The 19,008-nt window shown below is 36.3% G+C and overlaps 1 protein-coding gene across 7 annotated transcripts in view; it reads left to right on the forward strand.

Moving 5' to 3' along the window:
• Positions 1–19,008, forward strand: part of Frmpd4 (FERM and PDZ domain containing 4) — a 938,443-nt gene that overhangs the window by 612,430 nt on the left and 307,005 nt on the right. The window contains exon 1 of one of the 7 annotated variants that reach the window (XM_063243082.1): positions 1,439–2,204. The exons of the other annotated variants lie outside the window; for them this stretch is intronic. The gene's annotated coding sequence lies outside the window, so the exon portion shown is untranslated. Of the gene's footprint in view, positions 1–1,438; positions 2,205–19,008 lie in introns of those variants that run through there. 7 annotated transcript variants of the gene reach the window in all.

Consider the following 19,008-nt stretch of genomic DNA (forward strand, 5'->3'; position numbering starts at 1 on the left):
GCCTTCTTTCTATCTTTCTCTTTCCTTATTTCTTTGCTTTGGTTTTGTACTGGGGATTAAACTGAAGTCCTCATACATACTAGAAAAGTGCTTTATGATTTATTTTTCCTTTAATGTCTTTCTGTGTGCCTGAAATAATAAGCCACCCTCTGAGTTCTTAAATCCAAGGTCAGGAGATTGTGACACACTTGATAAATCCATGTGAGAATCTTGGTCATCTGAAATGTATTTTTTGGGTTGGGGATTTAGCCCAGCGGCATAAGCACCTGCCTTGCAAGCAGGTGGTCGTGAGTTCGATCCCCGGTACCGATAAAATGAAAAAGACAAAAAAAAAAAAAAAAAAAAAGAAATGTATTTTTTGTCATATATCGTTTACTAAGTTGTAATTTGTTTTCCACACCATTCTTTTGTCATATGAGCATGATTTTCCAGAGAGCTCCTTAAATCCTGAATATAGTGACCAAGTAGAATCACTTGACCTGCAGAACAGGGCAGCATTCCTTAGAATTGAGTGTACATCCCCACAATACTTCTGCCTGGGTTCCAAAATATTTCTTCCAATACAGTGCTTTCTAGCATCCTAGAGTTCTGACAACCGCAGTCATCTCATTCCTGTAACAAAGGTCTCCACAAATGTTTCTACTGTATCTAAATGCATATTACTTAAATCCAGGGTCACGCTACAAGGTTTAGAGCGACCCTCCCAGGCCACCCCCAGAATTCTGCTCTGAGTTTGGACAGGAAATTAAATGCTGAACACAGCTATGAGAATTTAGTTTACCAAACTATGCAAGGCAGTTGGGGAAATTTTAAGAAGAAAAAAAGTCTATCATAATAATATTGTGTTTGCAACTCAGTCAACTGTGAACTGCATATGAGAGAAAAATATAAAATTAAATGTACCAAGAGAGCTGGTTTCCTTCACTGCTGGTAACAGGTCATTTGAATCAGATGGGAAGTTGGCGTGGCCTGGTGGCCACATGTTATTATATTACATAACATCATACACTTTTTGGATAGTGAGATTTTATTAAGTTCCTGTTCAATGTCATATATCAAAGATGCACATAAGCCAGGGTACCCTGTTTCACTAGATTCATTTCTCATAAAGGACCCCAGAGCAGATAGTTCTCAGCATAAAGCTGAAATACAACTACGCATCCAGTGATTATTTTTCCCAGTCTGAAAAGTTGCTGATTGAGAAAGAGAAACATGACAGTGAGCTCACTCAGCATCAAGATCAGGAACGTTTCTGGGTGCAGATGGGAACTTGCAGAAGGTGCTTCTCTTCACAGAAAGCAATCAGAATATTGCAGGTGTGTGTGTGAACGTGCGGAAAGGGTGTTGGCTTGAAGTTGTGATGCTCGCAGAAGTGCAGTGGGTGCTGGCAGTGAAATGTAAGCTAGCCTGTAATAAAAGCTCCTGGGAATGCAGAGGATGCCTCGGCATTAGGCATTCTCCTCGTGTTTCACATAAATGCATCCTGTTCTCAGGAGCAGACGAGCAGTGCGTTTGCACTGGCTCATTCAAATTGAATGTTGGTAAAAGGAGAGTTCTGAGCAAACAGAACAGTTTGGCATCTTTGAAGGCAGGAGCAAGGTTAAGCTGTCGGCTGCATTCTCTGCTATTTATTGGACATTTGTTTGCTGGCCATGATGCATGCTTAAGGTACGTTTCAAAGAGGCACCTATCGGGTGGCTGATGCCCGCATGGCACAGACCCCCCCAAGTGGTTTTGCTCAGGAGCTTTTGGGCAATAAAGTTCAAAGCTTCATGTGTTATCTCCAAGCCTACTGTGGATAATGTTTTGCTGAAAGCGAAAGCTCCTCTGGAGAGGCAGTTTGTATTGTATTTTTTTTCTTCTTGTTGTTGTTCTTTTTCAATGCTGCAGCTTTAACTTTGTCACAACAAGGGTAAGGAGAGGGAGCCTGGAGAGAGCGTTTTGCAACATGCTTTTTCAATTAGTTTGAATGGGAATGTAGCGTCGCCAGCGGCAGTTGCTCCCCTGTTTTCTGGTCATGTGCTCTGAGGAATAAAGACACTGTAGGGCAGTGAACCTGAACTTGGCCCATTCATCCATACTGCATTGAGTGATTGCATGGAGTGGAGTCAAATGCCACTTGGGGGTGAAGAGCACACATCGTCTTGTACTCCTGCTGGATATATTAGAAAGGAGGACCCTTGACAGAATCCAGTAATTAAAAGGTAAGCCATGGAGTGTGTGCTGCGTGTGTGCCGAGGGGAGATTGCACAGTGGAAGAGAGAGTTGTGTTTAACTTTGGGGGAGTGCTATATTCCTTAGATTTTCTTGGCCAATGGATCAATAGAGAAGAGGCTTTGACTTAATACTGATTTATAATATAGTCCCAAAGTAAGGTTACTTTTACACGTGATGATGTCTCTTCTGTGCTGTAAGTACTCAAAACTTAATTGCACTTGTATCACTGAAACTGAAGTGTTCTCAGTGGGGACCATGCTCAAAAGTTTTGACCACAGAAATGGATAAGTACACTCTTTACTGCCTCTGTGTTCTGCCAGGTGAAATCTCATCATGAGAATTCATTCTGTGTTTTAAAGCAGAGGTTCTGTTTATTTGTTTGTTTGTCCCAAATCTAATAAGAAATGGCTTCCAGAGGCATAAAAATATTGGGGAATGTGACATTTGTCTTATATTCCTTTCATAAGACATACAGTTTTCAACTTCTGTTAGGGACGAATCTTGAGGGGAGGGTGCAGATCTACTTTAAAACATGTTGGCTGCTTAGTGAAATTTAACGCCATCTTTTGTAAATTATTTTTACAGGTATTGCATTTAAATTAGGGCTCTCTGAAGTAAGCAATGTCTTTTGGCAATGTGTGTTCCATGAAAGTAATTGATGAATTTTCTGACTAGAAACTTAGCTTGTGTCTCGTAAATCTCTTGTCTAGCTCTCTAGGCTCCTTTACAAGCTGTATTAAAAATAGTAGGATAGGTTTTTAATTAAACCACATATTGGATTTGCCCTCAGGGAGCTGAAATGCAGTTACAGGGGCATTGGATAATAGGAGTCCTTTGTTTCCAATAAACTGTTCTTATAAGTCAGGATTTAAAAATAAAGTATGCTGTTCTTTAGATCTTTGGGATACTTTATCACTTTATATAACTGAATCTATTGAAAATCTGTCTGCTGGATATATTAGAGATGTAATATTAATTTTGGAATAGAGATGAAATGTTAATTTTAGTAGTTATAAAATATACCATTATATAGGTATTACATCTACTACTTATTGGTATGTGTGTATTAAGACTTTGTTCAAAAGGTCTGATTGTTAGCCGTGTAGTTTGTCAGAAGCAGAGGTAACAAGACTTGGCATATAAATACCAGTTCTCAAAAAGAAGAGGAATGTCCATGAATGTATCATTTATTGGTATTTCACTTGTGAAACAATGCTGATGATTACCTATGGGTTCATCATGGCGTGATGTTGAAATCATTGTTTTTGTGCCAGAAACTGTGCATCTGATCTGAGGGTGAGAGGATAAAGAATGGGGACAAAAATTTAGCAGGCAAAGTGTTACATCCTGGAGGAATTTGGTATTGGAAGTTGTACCTTCTATGAATTCCATGCTGACACTAAGGACCAGCTGTTTGGTGACCTGGTAGAAAGACAACTTTGACTGATGACAGAGTCTGCTTTTGTTTTGAGCCTATAAAAATGTATCTTTACTGGTTTTAGTTTAAGTTTTTGTTTAAGGTACCAATTAGGCTTTTCAATTTTTTAGTGAGTTTTTAAAGGCATAAACATATGTTTTTTGAGGACTATGTCACAGAAAATTGTCAAAATAACAATTAAATACTAAATTTTCAGAACTACTGTTTTGCATAGTAAATAGTTTGTTAGTATCAGTGAATACTGTTACTAAATTTTGAGAAATACTGTTTTGCATAGTGAATATTGAGTTTAGAAAAGGTTAAGCTGAAAAGGTATAACATAGTGAGATCCATACCAGTTTCTCTTCATTTTCAAATGAAATCTAAATTTGATCATTCTTTTACCTTTAATTTCAGTACATACAGCTTTATAACAATAAAAGTGAAGGAAGTAAATAATTCAGTTTTTTTCATGTGAACTATGGTTTTTGAAATAAAGCAAGTGTCTGGTCCATTCATGGAAGCTGCTCAGAGCCCCAACACAGCTGAAAGTTGCTGTAATCATTGCTTTGAAATCTTACTTGTTTAAATAGGAGAGGAGAGTTCTGTGACAGTGCAAATCAGGAACATCTGTGCTTGATTTATTTCCTAACATGATTTATCAAAGCCATTGTGATATCTTGTATTTACAGAGAAGCTTTCTGTGAAGAATTCATAGTGTTTTTTGGACATTATCTTAATTATCAGGGTGCCAGAAAGAAATAGAGAGGCATACTATCTCCAGTTCACAATGGAGATGACAGAGGGACAGAGAGGTAAAGAAATTTATCCAAGATGATTCCAAAAAATGCTCATACATAGTAGCTAATAAATAAGCCAATCTGAGTTCCATGGATTATACTGGCACTTTAGTCTCTAAGATCACCTTATCTTACCAGTGAGTTCTCACTGTGCGCAGCAGAAACATGTTCTGTGACTTCTCTGGGATTAGACTTGAAAAACATTTGAAAGGTTGAGATGTAAGTCTGTATTCCTGATATGTGCAAGGTCTTGGGTTCAATATGCAATACTGCAAAAACAAAAACATTTGAACCTTTTTCTAGAAGCCCATCATCTGTAGAGGAGAGAGCTGGATACCATCTCTCTTGATAGAAAAACTATAAACCCAACAAGAAACATACTTCTCTTAGTATTTCAGCTTTTGAGTATTGAGATATGTGAAGTTTACTCTAAGCTGAGTTAAAATTACTAATAAATTAGGAAAAAAAATGTTCTCATACACTCAGAAAGACATTAATTCTCTTTGTTTTGTTAAGTGCTTATTTTAAAGAAACTATCTCATTTTCAAGATCAGGCAATGATTTCACATATACAGAAGTTAGAAAAATGAACACCAAAATAGTTACAACGTGGCTTCTTATTTTGATTGAGAAGCAGATGGGTGGCAAGGTAAAGTCCTTTTAGAAAACATAAAAATTGAGACCATCTTGTCTGTGGTTTAAGTGTAAATGCACTATTGATGCAGTGTTCTAGAAGTAGAGTCTGATAGATAGACTCTAGAAAGAAGATCTCTTAAATGCAATACCTATGCCAGGAGAGTAGATACAATAAACCATTTGAATTGGTAAGCCCATTACCTTACTCTGGATCTGTTTCCCCATGAATGACATTACTTGCATTTTCTGCGTAATCAGTTGCACCAAAGAAGATGATAAACTTTTGAAGGTAGCAAATTATTTCATACTAATTTTAAAGAACTCATTGAATCTGATAGTACCTTAAGCCTGTAGAGATAATTACTAAATATTTATGCAACTGAAATTGTTCCCACAATGTAGGCCCTGATTGGCCTTCTTAAAAATGTACAATCAGACTAATTTAGAGAATAACATACAAATAGAAAATTTGCTTATAACAAGATCATGTATTGAAACCAGTGATTCTCAAAGACAACTTTGCTACTACATCACAGGAAATATTATGGAAATGTCTGGAGACATTTTAGCTGTCACATCTGCTGGTGATACTACTGGCATCTAGTGGCAAAAAGCTATGGATGTTACTAAACTTGCCATAGTGCACAGGGCAGTCCCTATTGCAAACAAATATCTAGCTCTAAGTTTCAATAGTGCTGCAGTTGAAAAAACCTAGATTTCAAATAAAAGCCATATCACATAGTTTTACAATGATTTTTATTATTGGCCTCTACTTTCCACTGAAATCTGTGCTTCTTAGAAAAAGTGGTTTCCTTGCTAATTTCAAGTCTGTGTTCAGCACAAAACCTGACATATATTAAATCTTTAATAAATGATGGTTGAATTGATGAATGAATGAATGCTAATGTTGCCAGAAAAGGTGCCCCAGTATCCTCTTTGGAACAACATTATAATTAGAAACTGCATTTCTAATTGAGACCTTGACATTAAACAATCAATAGGGTCAATGACAAGGTACAGAGCAGAAAAACATCAACCACACATTCTTGTCTTTATTTAAGAAGTCCACTGGGCCTCATGTCATTGTATCTTAGCACAGAAAGGAAACTAAGAGACCTACAGTCCAACTCTTAAATTATAAGTGAATCAGTTGAAATGTGGAAAGCTAAATGACTGGTCTAACATCTCACAGTTCAGTGACAGAGCTGGGAATTGAATTGTTTCTAACTCAGAACCTTATTATGTTATATGTAGATGCTAAGCTGTCTCCATTGTATAAGGCCTAAAAATGGGTGAATAGATTGTGATTACATGAATGTCTTAGTCACATACTCATCACTGGGACACAATAACAGACATTTTACAACTTAAAGGAAGAGATGTTTATTTGGGCTCATGGCTCCAGTCCATGGCTGGTTAGGTCCAGGGCATAAATGCAAGGCAGAGGAGCATATCAGAGAAAAGGCTACTCACATTATGGCAGCCAGGAAATAGAGATACAAAGGATGTGACAGAGATTTAGAAGTCCTCTTCTACATTCTGCTCTCAGTGACATGGCTCTGTTGAACAGATCCCACCTCTCAGTAGTAAGTCAACTGTGTTGCCTCTATAATTCAATCACTCTCCAAAACTCCCACCCGTGAGCACATGTGACCTTCAAGAAACATTTTCTATGCAAGCCTTAACATTCTGAGTGAGGTCCTCAAAAGACTCACATAGATCTCTTTATGCAAAATGCTTTTAGTCCATCTCTAAGAGTTGCCAAAGATCTAATCATAGTTCCAGAATTTCATAAAAGTTCAAGTCTAAAGTCTCCTCTGAGACTCAAGGCAAACTCTTCTTAGCTGGGAACTCATGTAAAATATTTTGAAAAGTTAAATGCTGCTGACATATAATGGCACAGGGTAAATATTTCCTTTCCAAAAGAGAAAAAATATGAGTATAAAAAATTGAGATCAAAGTAAGATTAAAACCTAACAAGGTCAACATTAAACACTAGTTTTTTGCAGCACCTGGGACAAGTTGTGGTGATGATTGTGAGTTCCAAGTGATGTGGATGGCTCCATCCTTACAACATTGATATATGCAGATCTCATGGCTTCTATCTTAGAGTGGATTTGCTCACTGCTTGAAGTTTTCCTTAAATTTTCCATGTTCTTGGCTTCTCCTGGAGTCTGCACTGCATTTTCAGCTTCACTCTCACAGTCTGCTCTCAGGGCACACTGCTAGGCTTTGTAGACCACCTTTTGAAATCTGGGTGGAAGCCTCCTGGAACTCACGGCTCTTGCATTCTGCATACCCATAAAATCAGCATCAAAAAGATGCCACCAAGTCTGACACTGGTTTTAGGAGTAACCTTATGAAATCATGATAACTGTGTTCTCTGAGTGCCTGAATGGCTGAGCATTGTGAGAGAAAAACTGGCAAACCAATTCCTAGCCATTCCTTCCCCAACAGGATGGTCTGGGGACCCTCATCTCAAAGCAAAGTGTTTCATTTTTGTACCCTTTATTCTGTAATGGACAGAATCTTGCTGACTCCAAAGATACCTTCAAACTCTCCTTCCTATCATCTAAATGCAAATTACATGGCTTTTTTTAATGCTAATATTTTCAGCAACCAAGCTTTCCTGAGTGAAAATTTTGTGAGTCTCAATATGCACCCTCAACTTCAGAGTTGCTTCTTCTTATAGTAGATTAGCACCCACTAGGGCCACAGCCTCAACATTTTGCTCCCCTCAAAAATGCTCTGCCAGATTAATTAGTACAGTGCCCTTAATCTTGGCCTCAGGACATGAACAAAATACAGATAAATTTCCTGCTAGTGTATAACACACAGAATCTTTAATCCAGCTGCCCAACTGTAACCTCCTAAACCTGGCCTTGACTTTCTATTACTATTTGCATTCTAGTATTCTGAACTCTGACCAGAATCTCTCAACAAGGTTAGCTTACAACATTCTAGGACTTATGTAGCTGACATCTCTAAAGGTTCCCACATTCTTCCTACTAACCAGTTCCAAAAGCTTCTAAGTCATACCATCAGGTATAGTGACAAGCTCACTTCTCCATTACCAAAATCTGTTGTAGTCATTGTTTTGTCACTGGGACACAATACCGGTTAATAACAACTTAAAGTAGAAAAGTTTTATTTTCATGGTTATAGCTCATGGCCAGCTGGCTCTGTACAGAAACAACATGGTACAGATGCATGTTTGAGGAAAAGCTGCTTGTATCATGGTATCCAAGAAGCAGAGAGAGAAATGGTAAGCTGAGTGGGGAGTTATGTCTTTCCATGTCATGTCTTCATTGATATACCTTTTCTGACAAGACTGTATCTCCCTCTTCAGCTCCTTTCTTCTCTGTCCCCCTCCTGGCCATCATAATATAAGTAACTTTTATCTCCCACAAAGTTGTTTCTGTATTTAAACCTACTGAACATTGACTGTAACTTTTGAAACTGTGAGTCAAAATAAGTCTCTCCTCCTTAAAGTTGTAGGTGTTGGATATTTTGTCCCAGTCATGAGGAAAGTGACTAAGATGATGAGATACCACCCTAAAGTACTGAAACATATGAAATCATATTCCCCCTATCATGGAATTTGATCATATAACTTGTATGGTAGAAATGACTATGCTTATTAAAGAATTTAAAATACAGCAATGTTAGACTTGGAGAAATCTTAATAAGTATCTTATAAAGTCCTGCATTCTGCAGAAGAGAGAAAGAAGGCATCAGAGTTGGAAGTGTATCCTGAGTCCTAGAAAAAGGGGTGCTAAAACTCTGTTCTGGCCCTTTGTTACTATGAGAATGTTTTCTAAAGTGAGCATGGGATATTAAAGGAAATCACGTTTACATAGCCAGATAAGTTTTGAAAAGTACAAGGACAAACCAAGTGAGAAAGGTTTGCCAATGGGTATCTCAGTTTTTTTATATATTGTATACACCTTCATGTGATACAATACATAGCTCCTCTATGAATTTTTAAGTGGGGGGTCATTTGTTATACACCTGTGTTCCTCGGATTATACTTTGAAAACTGCTATAACTCTTCTTTCAGTCTACGTAGCTGTCATAAAAGCAGAAGGCATTGCTCTGGTTTCAGGGAGACTTTTGCATGCCCCCACTCCCCCTCCCCCTTGTCTTTGTGAAAAAGCTTTCCAAGTAGGTTGAATAAACATGCTTTGTTTCTCATGATATGTTTCCCAATTTCAAATCAAGGTTTGAGAGTCGTTTCTGCCATCAGTGTTGCAGAAATAGGTATTGAAGCATCATGGAGTAGAAAGAAATTGCGATCAGAAGGTGGTGCCTCCGCAAGTCTTTGACAACCAACAGAAATTGGGCATGACCTTCAAGGTCTTAAGAGCAGAATTTCAATGTGATCAGATAAGACAGTAGTGCTAGTTAATTTGAAGAACATACTGAACTTTTGATGAAATCTTGTACTGATTCTAAGATAATGCCTATCAATTTCATGCTAAGAGTTTACTAGTAAGTAATATCAATGACACTAGTGAATCCTTGAATTATTTTCTTTAAATGTCCGAAGATCATGTTTATTTTGAATTGAATTAATAATAAAATCATTCTGTACTTAAAAAGCCAGTCATCAAAACATTGTCCTTCACATATCAAGTCTTAGAACCAGACTTTCCTTAAAAGTGCGTGTTTCACAAATATATTTACAGCAAGAGATTTTGGTGAGTTTTAACAAAAACATAGTAAAATATCATTAACAGCAATGAAAAAGAAGGATTATCAAAGAGGTTCTAAGAATGAGCAAGTTTAGCATGAGTTAAAATGGCGATACAAATCTTCAACTTCACCTACAAGTAAAGCAGTTCAAAAAGAATCTTCTTTGAAAAGAGCCCTACAAAGTAGTGCCTTTTTTCACAATAAGTGTCCTTTTAATTGCAACCCAAGGTCTTTAAAAATAATTTCTTCAAAAGTCCTTTCAGAAATTTGGAATCTGCACAAATAAGTAGATTCTGCTTTTGGGTAAGCTTTGGTGTAACCCATCTCTTCCTTTTTTTCATTGAACTTAATGACTTACACGTTCACGTTCACTGGGGTCAAAACCTTCCCCGCAAATGGGTTGGAGAATGCTGTTCATGTTTGGAGACAAATATCAGTCCATCAGAGTGTAACTAGATGTTCAGAGCTAAAGCTGATAACATCTGGGAGGATGTCAGTATACCTGAAACTGCCAAGGTCCCTCGCAAATGATAAGGTACAAAGCAACAGCCCATTTCCAGGGAAAATCAGGTGAGGAAAAACAGCTTGGAAGAATTGGTACCGAAATGTAGGCTAAATGGTTTGTGCTGTGGGTGAATGGAAGGAAATCTATGAGTACCCAAGGATGGAAGTGTGTGGATGGATTAAGTGGGACTTGATCTAATTCTTGTTATTCAGTCTTGACTTTGATAGATGGGCTCTTCCAGACCTTCGGGGTTTTACTTAACTCTCACAGAATTTGTGCCTCATAGCTGAGTACTTGTTCGTTCAGTATACTCTTCATGTGTTCAGTTTGCTTTTAGGAAATAAAAAGAATCAGAATGAGTTGTCTGCTTCTTCGCTTAAAAAGAAAGCTTTTTTTTTTTTTATTGTCCTGTTTTTTGTTTTTTGGGTTTTTTTTTTTTTTGTCTTTTTCATCGGTACCGGAGATTGAACTCACGACCGCCTGCTTGCAAGGCAGGTGCTTATGCCGTTGAGCTAAATCCCTAGCCCCCAAGAAAGAAAGCTTTTTTTTTTATTTTATTGAAGGCTATTTTTCTGTACTGTATTTATTTTTAAGTATGTGTTCATGGGTTGCTTTGTTCTTTTAATTACCAGGTTACAAGCATAATAAAACAATAGGGAAGCCATGCCTTCTTTGTTGCGCTGTGAGATGAATGTCTAATGGTATCAGCAAGCTTCCTACTAACAAAATTTGCAGTGAAACCTTGATAAATATTTTTTTACTGTTTTGGATCCTACAAATATCCCTGGGGGCTCAGGTACATTAAATTTGGTTTAACATCATTTCAGGCAGACCTAATGATTAAAGGCTGTTCATTTCTATTTTAAAGCATTAAATCTAAGCCTCTAGGAAATTCTAAGACAGATTAAATAATGTGAGAGCAACTGCCTGAAAGATGCACAATGGAACAAGAGGCTTATTGATTATAAAGTGAAATGAATCTCAGTCAGAGACAGGAAGGAAGTTAGGTCTATGAAGAAAGCTTTTTAATAAGGTGTCATGATTTAAGAAGAAGTTCAAATCAGGAGAATAAGAAAAAACATAATTAAAATGAATTAATCATGGATCAACGTCTTCCTGAAAAATCCCTCTTATATATGAGATTTCATAAAATCATATTAATATTGCTGTTACTAATTTGATATACTTGAATCATTTTAGGAGCCTTCTGTTTTTCTTATAATTCTCTGAGTTGTAGATGAGAAATATGGTATGATATGAAACACAGTCTGTGAGCATACAATATTTTCTACTCCTTTTCTCCCCTCCTCTTTGCCAGGCACACAATGGAATTGTCTAGGGTGTGATTGTAGTGCATCTGATAGTGAGTGTCCATGTGTGTTAGTGGCAAAACCCCTATTAACCACCTCAGTTGGCACTGTGACGCTAAGCATTGCCTACATTAATTACTTCTGCAAAAGAAAAGTAGTACGGTCATACAATGAAATACAATATAGTGATGCAAAGAATGAACTATTATCAAATAGATATCATGTCTAAACGCCAAATAAAATGATTTGTATGAAGATTAATAACAGGTACTACTACTCTATGGTAATGGAAGTTAGAATAACAGTTACTCCTGGGGGCAAGTTTGGTACTTATTGGGAAGGGGTCTGGATATGGTCTCTATACAGTGTATTAGCTTGCATGTCAGTTACACTGTTATACTGTATATGTAAAACTCAGTGAGCTATGTATTTAAGATTTATTTACTTTATTATATATGTTAGCCTTTAATTAAAATGTTAAAAATCTATTTACATATTTACATGCAAGATACATTCTAAAAACAAAACTATCAGAATACACCTACGATATAATCTTGTGATTCAGTTAATGAGTGTTTCATCAAAAGATTTGAAATCAATTGGTTAAAGAGAATTGTGCACTCCCATGTTCATTGCAGCTTTATTCATTGCATTTTGTTCACCTAAGTGGCCATCATTGGGAAATGGATAAACAAGATGTGGTATGTGTGCACAATGGAATAAACTATTCAGTCTTCATAAAACAGAGCTTTTCATTTTCAGCAACATCAGTGGAGTCTTTGAAGTGATGCATATATTGGTTAAAATATTCTGATATTAAAAATCATAACATAATTTTATATGACATAAATACATGCAATTATAAATAGCTAATTTACATTAAAATAAAAAATTAGTAATATTTATTCTAGTGAATGAACAGAGTAATTTGTTTTTAAGCCTAAAAGAATCTCTAAATTGTGAACATACTCTTTAACATATAATTAATAATCATACAAAACCTCTTGTTAAGCACCTTACGTGTGTTTGATAGGGTCATATAGATTTCCTTTTATTATTTCTCCTATATCCTTGCAGGATACACAGTCTCATTCCTTCCCATTTTACATATTTCCAAGGAGGAAATTTTTAAAAAAATATTCTGCAGCCACTGTGCATAATGGGTGAGATTTAACTGTAGGTTTATCTCACTCAAATTCTTTTGGGGAATTAATGAAAGCATGCTTGCAGTAGAAGTCAATCAGAATGTGATAAATTACCGGCTCTGATTGTTGCAATTTCTAGCTTTTCTAGAACTTTTCTGATGTAGATCATATAAGTGCCAGAGCTGCAGAGTGGAATCTCCGCTTTGTGATCCAGGAATATTCCTGCAGGGACTCAAAGGTAGGTTACCGGTGCTCTTGTGACTTCACTCTTTCATCTGATGATAGAGCTTGTCAATGGTATAATAGATGAGATGAAGACTGTTCAGGGTGGTATGGCTGTAGACTCAATGGCATTATAACAACTGTGAAATTTTAGCATTATAAAAGTAAAACACTGTGAAAGACGAATAATGTATACCTATTCAAGATTCAAAGCTTTTTTGTTTACTTACTCATAAGCCCTTTTTAACTTTTTGGAAGTTTTTTTAAAGGAACAAGAAAAAAATCCTTCTCGAAGAAATTAAATTATTTGTAAATATTCAATATTCTAAGGGTTTTCTCTTTATTATGTACTCCTTTTTTATGCTCAAGTGGGTATCTCAGAAACTCTAATTTATACCAAATATTTGTGCTTGAGATGTTCACTTTGGCTGTCAACTCTGTCTTTTAATAAAATGTAGATTTTTGCTCATTGATTAATAATCTTGTTTCTCATACTCTCTACAATACTTGATAAACTTGGATGATCCAGCAAGATATGTAAACTGTGCTTTCAGAGTTATTTTGAATATTATCCTCGAGTGGAAGAATAGTGGAATGAGACTGAGTTCTCAGCAATAACTTTGGGAATGCTTGTTTCAGAGAAAGATGGAAATTAGTACCTGGAAAGGCACAATACTTTATTCTTGCTTATATTTCTTAGGAATAAATGACTCTAAGTCCAAATTTACCTTATGATGTTTATCACTCTTTTCTGGTTCTGCGATGAGTCACTCCAACCCTATGATAAACTTTTAAGGGCCGGCAATTAAATATGATACATCTTTCAGAAATTCTCTCCCATTTTCCTTCTGTTTGCCCTTTTCTCATTTCAACATCATGGTTCAAGAAGTACTTTTAAACATAATCAAGTGAGCATTGATGGAAAGCATCTCTTCATTTCATGTTCCCAAATGTTTCAGTGACTTCCTGTAGCCCACTTATCTCTGAAGTTTCCAGATCAATAAGGGAAGAAATATCAATACCTGCTAGAGTCAACCCTTCGGAGCACAAGACCTAGAAGAGGTTCTCAGTGCAAACACTTTAACTTAAGGAGAGCTTTCTAAATATTCTAATCATAAACTTTTCATAGACAACTTCTTAGGAGAAAAATTTCAAATTCTTTTTTATTAAGAAGCATTTGTTCATTTTAGGCATACATAATGATTACATTCATTGTAAGGAATTTGTGCCTGTACAAGATATAACTTGATTCTTTTTTTCCATCCCCCTCCCCTCCCCTCAACCCTCTTTCCCTCCCTATTCACAAAGCTTTGTTTCCATTTTTCCTTCTTATCTCATCGTTTTTTTTTTTTCTTTTCCTTTCCTTCTTAACCCTCTCCACTCCCTAGTTCCCCTTCCCATTTGGACATGTTCTTCCTGTTTCCCAATGTATATCATATACTTTGGGCCTTCTTTACCCTTTTAGTTTTTCACACCAGAGAAACAATATGATGTTTACTTATACATGTGTCCAATTTATTTCACTTAAGAGTATGGCCTCAAAGTGCATCCACTTACCTAGAAATGTCTTAAATTTGTCCTTATTTATGGCAGAGTAGTACTCCATTGTATAAAAATATCCAACATCATCTTTTTTCAATCATCAGTTGGTGGTAATTTGGCTTGTTTCCAGAATTGATCTATTACAAACTGTGCTGCTATAAATATGAATGTGCATATATAACCATGATATGATGCTTTCAATTCTTTCAGAAAGAAAATAAATTCTTTTAGCAGAAAAAACATGCAAAAATTAATAGCCCCACTAAGGTCATTGCTTCCCCTCACTTCATTTTCACATGATTGACAATAGAAAAGAGGAAAAGAGCATATTACAAATCAGACTCCTGACATTTAAGGTTCTTTCCTTGTCAAGAAAGAATCAAATAGCTTTTTTAGGACAATGCATATATCGAAGTTATAGAAACATGAAGAAAATTGAGTCCACAAAGGAGTACACTTCCCACCTCATCTGCCATCACTGATGACCAGAGAAAATTAGGAAACAAACATACAAGGTATTATCTATAATTCCTGAGGTTTGCGCACACTCTAGTCTCTCAATGCTACTCACACAAGCAATCATAACATTTTAAGAATAGGAGAGCTTCCTTAGTTATTTTCCTCATCACTGGGTTAAAATAGCCAACACCAACAAATTTAAGGAGGAAAATTAATTTCAGTCCATAGTCGGATGGCTCCAAGGTAAGGCAGCATGGCAGAGGGATGTTGCAGAGGAGAGATGCTCACAGCATGGTAGATAAGAAGGAGAGAGCTTGTCAAAGGGTACCTGGAAAGAGAAATAGAAATATCCATTCTATGCCCACAGTGATCCATCTCTTCTGACCAGGCTCTGCCTCCCAACAACAGAGTTAACTATAAACTAATCAGTGATCCTCTGATGAGTATCACACTGCCATGATCCACTCACCTTGTGAATGCTTCACCTATGAGCACATAAGACTCGGGGTTGGAGGACATCTAGATAGAAACTGTAACAAGAGCCTTTAGAAATCTTCTCATATCTTGCTATTACTTTAGAAGTGAGGAAACTGAGGTTGCGAAGAGGTGAAGAGCTCATTAGGAGGCGAGGTTCTCTAATTTGTGCACTGAGGCTCTGATCTCCATGATGTCACTTTATGTCTATCTGGGGCCAACTAGATGAGTGCCTCAGAGCTGAGGAGCATCTCCTGAGAGTGGTGGCCGGGGCCTTGCAAACAATAGAACAGTAAAAACAAAAATTCTAGGAAGAGAAGTATTGTCTTGGGGCATGGGGACCACTGGATAGCATCTTTTGTGCCAGTTTCCCAGCTTCAGGGGATTGCACAACTTTGTCCCAAACCCTGTGCTGGAAGACTCTAAGCCAACCCTTGCTGATAAAATGTTCTGCAATGATCAAAATCTGCTAGTAGCCATATGTGGCTATTGAATATTTCCAATTAATAGAACCATGCAACTAACTAAACTTATGATTTTGCTTAATTTTAATTAATTTTAATTTAAGGAGCCGCATGGGGCTATCTTGGACACCATACTTCCTCTCTCTTTCTTCTGTGTATGAATTATCAATTTAGGTTTAAGTGTCTGTACTGTTTTCTCTCTGCACCTCATATTTTAGAGATAAGGCCCTGCCATTTAGTTTAAACCAAATCTAGATGCAATAGAAGATTATACATAATTATTTTTGGTTTCATCTCAGTGTCCATTTACTTCATTTTTGAAAGTAACAAAGCAAAAAACTCATGGATAAAATGGGAACAGATTGCATCACTGGTTTGGAGGGCTGGGACTACAAATCAAATTTTGAAACTTTGGAATTATATTTAATTTTATCTCTTCCTTGATTTCTCTAGTTTTGAAGGAGAAACCAAAGATCACTAGTAGAATTGCCAAATTTAGCAGGTAAAAATATAGGCTGACTTGTATTCTTATCAACTAGATAGTCTCTAGTTTTCCTGGAAACACTATTAATGTGTGTATTTAGAACACCCATTCTACTTTTATCCTGCTGTTTCATGAAAAAAGCAAAATAAAATAGGAAAATATTCTAAGACATATTTTCATTGTCTTTGCTCTTCATTCATATTTCCGTAATAGGATTTTCTTGATCCCAGTGTTAACTTTTTAAAATAAGACACATTATTAATCTAAATTAAGATATGCTTGGCCTGTCTTGCCCTATGGGCTGGAAAACAATTAAGTAGGTATTGAACTAAAGTATAAAGAACTGTGAATATCTAAGGAGTCATTATATTTGACTAATATCTATCCTAAATGGACTGCATGGACAGAGGCCCCATTTGCTTGTCTCTTTAATGTGAGAGCATTATTGTTACTGTTCTTTTTTTTTTAAACAATAAGGATATACGGCTTTTCAAGAATGTGATAGAAGATATTACCTATTGACTAATGTCTCCAGAAAGACTGAATTTGCACATAATTTTTTATCAAGTAACCCATTTTTTTTCTCTTTTTATCAGTACCGGGGATAGAACTCAGGGCTGCCTGCTTGCAAGGCAGGTGCTTATGCCACTGAGCTAAATCCCCAGCCTCTAAGTAACCCATTTTTCAAACAGCATTTTCACCCCTGAGAGAGTATGAGGTAATAAACTCTTTCTCTAAAGATCTGCCGCATGTATTTCTAAAAATCAAGAACTTTTCAAGAATATCTTCAATACCTGACTACTTGTGAAAGATCAACACTGGTAATCATTCTGTAATGCAGTGAGGTCGCCCTTTTGTGTTATAGTAAAAATAGGCAACAACTTTAGTATGGAAATATTATGACCTACTCATTTTGCTATCATTGACAACTGGCACAATTAAAAGAATAAAAAGATCCTGTAAATCTGTGCTGAAACTGAGAGATGGGGAAATGAGGGAACTTAAATACTTAGCATACTGAAGCAGAATGGTGGCTCCTATTCGAGGCCAACTGAATTTTTTTTTACCTTTTACCCTGTAACACTTTTTCTCCCTTTTAGAAACTCTTACTTACTCATTTAGACATTTCTTTAATGGCACTCCAAAACAAAATCTTGAAAAATTTTACTGTGGACAACCACTGCCTACTAGTGCTAATCTTTGTCTGTCTCATTGACGTGTTCATCCATTTGTTCTTTCTCTCCTTCCTTTCCCTCTTCCTCCTTCCTTCTCTCCCTTCCTCCTTGCATGACATTGCAGTCAGAAATCCATTTGTTTTATTAGTCCAGAATAATATGGGGGAAATGATTGTTTCCATGCCCATATTTGGATTCATGTATATTCTGTCGAAACATTCTGATCTGTGGTAGATCTATACTTTTGAGTATCTCTATAAAGAAATATAAGAATTATTCAGGGATAATTCTATATGCATATGTGGTACTTTGCTTTTGGCTTGCAAGTGCTGAACTAAAGATGACTGAGACTTTCAGGAAGGCCCTGTTCTTCCACTGCATTGTTGATTGGTATTTCCAGGGCTTGGAGAAATCTGAATCCAGCTTGCCACATATGAAGCATGAAATTCCCTACTTATCTGGCTGTGTTAACAAATTTAACTAACAGACATCTGTTGGTGTAGGTGTTGGGCACTGACCAATAACAATTATATCTTCCAACTGCTTGCATGAAGCATAATATAGAATTATTTAAGCTCTGTGGACAAGGCCTTCTCACTGAATCGGCTTGACTTAGAGAACAAAAACTAGTTCCTCTGAAAGTCAGCACCTTGGACCTGCACGTGATTTTTTGTTTTATTATTTGGCATTTTTCCTTGCAAAGATTATGCTATGAGTTATTACAACTAGCAAATAGTCCACACAACTAATATACAAATTTGTTTACAGTTACTCATATAATAAAAGATAAATCTTACTATTTTTACAATGATTATATGGTTATTATTAATGGCGTGTTCATATTACTTGGAAAGTAACAACTTTTGATCTAGTTATGCTTTCACATAACATTTATTTGAGAGTATAAAACCTTTTCTGGCTGAACATTTTACTAAATGTTTACATACAACTTGATATTGGTTTAAATCTGAAACAGTGCTGACTGTGCTGTTGTAAGAATACAAAAATTGAGAAATAAGACCTACATGGGCAATTTAAGGGCTTTTGGAGTTTAAGCAATGTTTTCAGTCTTGTCTATTTCACATTTAATACATTTCTTTGTATTCATGTATTAGGATAATGTTGAATATATTTATAATATAATTTCTTATATGAGCAGCAGAATTAAATAACAAAATTTTATAGTAATTAATGGGATATCATTTAAGATGATATCAGCAGCTATAACAGGTATACTTCAAAACCTCAGTAGTTTTAAACAGTAGACACTTATGTCTCCCACACATAAAAGTCCAACCAGTGGAAGGGGCCATAGTCCTTCAGGCTTTTTGCTCAGTTTATGGAGCCTTTCCCATCTTCAAAATAGTTTCTGGTGTCACCCTGGGTATTGTCATTCAGCTAACAGATGGAGACAGAGAAAGCATGGGAAGTTTTATGGTCTAGGCCTGGACATGGCATAATTT

Source organism: Cavia porcellus, unplaced genomic scaffold, assembly GCF_034190915.1.
Source record: "Cavia porcellus strain 051 isolate PalLab524CR breed Dunkin Hartley unplaced genomic scaffold, mCavPor4.1 scaffold_33, whole genome shotgun sequence".
In the NCBI taxonomy this organism is placed as follows: Eukaryota; Metazoa; Chordata; class Mammalia; order Rodentia; family Caviidae; genus Cavia; species Cavia porcellus.